The 4,615-nt window shown below is 46.6% G+C and overlaps 1 protein-coding gene across 3 annotated transcripts in view; it reads left to right on the forward strand.

Moving 5' to 3' along the window:
* Positions 1-4,615, forward strand: part of Actg2 (actin, gamma 2, smooth muscle, enteric) — a 26,774-nt gene that overhangs the window by 7,070 nt on the left and 15,089 nt on the right. The window contains exon 1 of one of the 3 annotated variants that reach the window (XM_013352863.2): positions 2,068-2,082. The exons of the other annotated variants lie outside the window; for them this stretch is intronic. The gene's annotated coding sequence lies outside the window, so the exon portion shown is untranslated. Of the gene's footprint in view, positions 1-2,067; positions 2,083-4,615 lie in introns of those variants that run through there. 3 annotated transcript variants of the gene reach the window in all.

Here is a 4,615-nt window from a genome sequence, read left to right on the forward strand (position 1 = left end):
GAGGAGGAAGAAGAAGAAGAAGAAGAAGAAGAAGAAGAAGAAGAAGAAGAAGAAGAAGAAGAAGAAGAAGAAGAAGAAGAAGAAGAAGAAGAATTGCGGTTTTGGGACAGAGAGAGGCTCAGCTCCTCTCCATTTAGATTTCAAGGCAAGAAGCAGGCCCAGTCACTTTAGAGAGAGGTGAGTCCTTTGGTCTCTAGATTGTACATTAAAGAATAGAACAGTGGGGTTGCATGGAAGGAGTAAAGCCTAAAGGATAACAGCAAGAGATTTACCCTGTGGGAGGACTGCTCCAGAGGATGAGAGGACTGGGCGCAGGGCAGAAGCGCTGCCACCATGTGAGGTGGTGTGACGGCAAAATCAAAAAGGGCTGCGATTGATTAGGAGGGAAGAGCGAGCATGCGCAGTGCTGCCTCCAGGTTCTGACATGGGTGGCGTGCCTCTCTGAGCAGAGCTCCAACCGTAAGCCAGGTTGTCAGTCAGCCTGGCGGAACTGGATATACCTCATACAGCTGGCTCGGCAGGTGTGGAGCACGGGGGTAGGGTCTGGCCCAGAACTGAACTGGGATGCTAGATGGGAGGGTGGGTGAAGACCAGAAGAGTAGGTGACATGTGCAGATTTGTGGGGATCCGATAAAACGGGACCTTACATGTGGCTGCATGCCTGGAGTCCCAACACTGGGGAGTGAGGAAGGAGGATCAAGAGGTCAGGTCAGCTACAGAGCCGGCTGTTTAGGCTTTCAGAACAGAAGGTCTATCATAACCACCTTCAACTCTGCAGCTATAACAAAAGCAGTGACAGACAATGTGGGCATCAGTGGGAGTGCCTGTGTCCCAATAAAAACCGTTTGCAGAGGCCAGTTAGCATTCCGCAGCCTGTGATTTCAGCCCTCTGCGGTGGAGGCAGGAGGAGCAGGACTTCAAGGCTGTCCTCAGCTACATAGTGATCTCAGAATAAAATAAATACATTCATAAAAACTGAATCTTATGTAATTTTCACAGGTCATGAACTACTAGTCTTCTACCATTTTTAAAAGAAAAATATGCTTTTCTTTTCCTTCTTTTTTTTTTTTTTTTTTTTGAGACAGGGTTTCTCTGTGTAGCCCTGGCTGTCCTGGAACTTGCTCTGTAGACCAGGCTGGCCTCAAAGTCACAGAGATTCACCTACCTCTGCCTCATGAGTGCCGGGAGCCACCACACCAGCTAAATACGCCTCTTTTTTCTTTTTAACTTTGTGTGTGTGTTATGAATGTGTGTGTAGGTGTGTATGCATGTGCCCTTGCTCACACATGTGTCTGAGGTAGCTATCAGTCGACCCTGGGCATCCTTCTCTGTTTCTCTCCATATATTTTTGCAGTGGACTCTCATTGGCCCTGGAGTTCCCTGTCTCCACTGGCTTCCTACTGGCCAGTAAGTTCTGCTCTGGTGGCTTTCCTATCTCCCTCTGCCCAGAACTGGGATGCAGAGGAGCTTGCAGTGACCCCTGGCTTTTCTGTGGGGCAAGGATCTGAACCCAGGTCATCACACATGCACAGCAAGTGCTTTGCCCACCAAGCCAACTACCGAGCCTATCTTTGGCCACCTATAAAGTGTAAAAAAACAAACACTATTAACATTCACTTTATAAGAAAGCAGATCAGAGTTTGCCTATCCTAGGTTAAAGTCTGTGCAACCTTTTCATATACTTGTGTTTGTCTGATCCATCTTTTTTCTCCCCCAAATTATTTTTTAGGGATTTTTAGGTTTATTTTATTTTATGCATGTGAATGTTGCCTGCATGTATGTATGTGCACCATGTGTATGCCTGATGTCCTCAAAGGTCAGAAGAAGGCATTAGATCCTCTGGAACTAGAGTTATAGATGATTGTGAGCCAGTATGTGGGGACTGGGAACTGAACCCAGGTCCTTCATAAGAACAGCAACTGCTCTTTACCACTGGACCATCTCTCTGGCCCCTAATCCTTTTCTCATGAGATAGATGTTCTCATTTCTCTTTTGTAGTGGAAGACACTGGGACTGGAGAAGAAAACGGGGAAGGGCTGTGGGGAGATGGTCCCAGGGAGAACAAGGGACACTTAAGGAGAGGTGAGACACCAGGGCCAAACCTGTCCCTTCGTACTCAAGGATGGGTTTTCACACCTCTGAGGGAGATCAGGGAGGGCGCCAGTTGTTTGTACTCATCCAGTCTAGTTTTCTGCCTTGCAGAAAGGATAAAACTCAAAGGCTATGTTTCTAACTGTGTGAGATTCTCTCAGTGAAGTCAGGATAGGGTATATGCTAAAATAGCCACAATGTTTGTTCAGCTTCCCATGAATGCAAACAGTTGTGACCCCAGCAAACCACAGCTACAGTGACTCTAGGTCAGTCACAGGTAACTAGAAGGGTCAAGAATTTCTGCCTAGAGACACGGCAGGAGGTAGCCCACACCCCTTTGGGTCTCTAGCTCTCTCACCGGCCTTCAGTGTCCTATCTCATCTCTGGCTCTGCCACAGAAAAACGGTTCTTGGGTTGAAGAGATGGCTCAGTGATGGAAAACACTTGCTGTTCTCTCAGAGGATCCAGGTTCAGTTGCCAGTATCCACATGGTAACTCACAACCATCTGCCACTACAGTTCCAGGGGATCTGGTGTCTTTTTCTGACCTCAGCAGGCACTGTCCACACATGCCACACATGCACACACACACAAACATAAATAAATCTGAAGAAAATTTTTAAAAAGAAAAGTGATTCTAAGGCCCTGAAATACTGTGGCGAGCATTGCCGACAAGTTGCTCAGGGGACACTTTGTGGCCGTACAACGTGGGAAACAAGGGCAAGCCTGTGGTTCTCAGGGGTCTGAGTGGGGGGGGGCACAGGGAAACCAGAGAGGAGATGAAAGAGCCATTGCAAAGCTAAATGGGAGTAGCTGGGGATGTACTCAGTTGGCAGTTTGCCCAAACATGCACAAAGTCTCTGGTTCGAGCCCCAACATTGCCTAAGTGTAGGTACTGAGGACCTTTAATCCAGGACTAGCTGGCAGGAGGATCAGAAATCAAGGTCAAAAGAAGGAGGGAGTTGGGGGCTGGAGAGATGGCTCAGAGGTTAAGAGTATTGCCTGCTCTTCCAAAGGTCCTGAGTTCAATTCCCAGCAACCACATGGTGGCTCACAACCATCTGTAAAGAGGTCTGGTGCCCTCTTCTGGCCTGCAGACATACAAACAGACAGAATACTGTATAAATAATAAATAAATATTTAAAAAAAAAAAAAAAGAATGGTTTAAAAAAAAAAGGAGGGAGTTGGAAGAAGCTCCAAAGAGAAACTAGACTTGAAGCAAAACACCTATAAACTCAGCATTTGGGAAACTAACATAAGAGGATTGCAGTGAGTTAAAAGAGGTTACCTGAAGTGACTGTAGACAAAGAACTCTGACTCCAAAAAAAAAAAACAAAAAACAAAAAAAAAAACAAAAAACAAATGAAAAAAACCCTAAACAAAATTAGAAAGGGAAAAAAGCCATGGACACTTGAAGTGTGAATAAATCACACCAAGAGACAGTGCTGAGGGGACCTTAAAGGAGACAGCCACAGAAGTGTGGCTTCCTTCTTCCTGGCCTCTCCCGGCTCTTCGGGCTGGCTTCCCCTCGGGAGAATAGTCACTATGTCAGTGCAGCTGATGCCTCATTTGGGGAGAGAAAGCCAAGTGCTTGAGGATCCCAGGAGCAGAGCAGACAGGTCTGGGAAGGGACCCACATTTATTACTGAGCACCTCCTGTGTACCAAGGTAAACCAGGTCCTGGTACAGAAAGAGCTCAGAGGACGCCCAGGGAGAAGAAACAGAGGCCCCTTTGTGTGCTCCTGAAAAGCAGACAAAAGGAAAATTCCATACAAGGAGAAGTTATGACCATCTCTCGGCCATAGCAAGGACAACACAACACAAGTTCAGGCTCCACACCTGTCCTGCATCAGTGCCTGGCCTGTCTGCTCACCTTGTTCTGGCTGAGGTCACTGACTGAGTGCTTTAAAATTTTCTGAGTCTTGATCTACAAATGAATAGAATGGGATTTAAAAACATACTGCCTCGGGGCTATTTTGAGGTGTAACCATATACTATAAATTGTAAAGTTGAGGTAAATTTTAAAAAACATTTATTTTTATTTTATGCATGTGGGTATTTTGCCTGCATGCATGCCTCTTGCACCATGTGCATACATTCCTCCAGGAGCTCAGAAGAGGGGATTAGATCCCCTGGAACTAAAGTTATGAGTGATTGTAGATGCAGAGACCTGAACCTGAGTCCTTTGGAAGAGCAGCAAGTGCTCTTAACCACTGAGCCACCTCTCCAGCCCCAAAATCTTTTTTAAAATTAAAAATGCATTTTGCCAGACATGGTGGCTTATGCCTATAACCTCAGACTTGGGAAATAGAGGCAAGAAATTTGCCCTAAGTTTGAGCCAGCATGGGCTACATAGAGCTAAGCTGCCTCAAGAAATAAATATGTGGCCGGGCGATGGTGGCGCACGCCTTTAATCCCAGCACTCGGGAGGCAGTGGCAGGCGGATCTCTGTGAGTTCGAGACCAGCCTGGTCTACAGAGCTAGTTCCAGGACAGGCTCCAAAGCCACAGAGAAACCCTGTCTCG

Source organism: Microtus ochrogaster, assembly GCF_000317375.1.
Source record: "Microtus ochrogaster isolate Prairie Vole_2 chromosome 14 unlocalized genomic scaffold, MicOch1.0 chr14_random_3, whole genome shotgun sequence".
Taxonomy (NCBI): Eukaryota; Metazoa; Chordata; class Mammalia; order Rodentia; family Cricetidae; genus Microtus; species Microtus ochrogaster.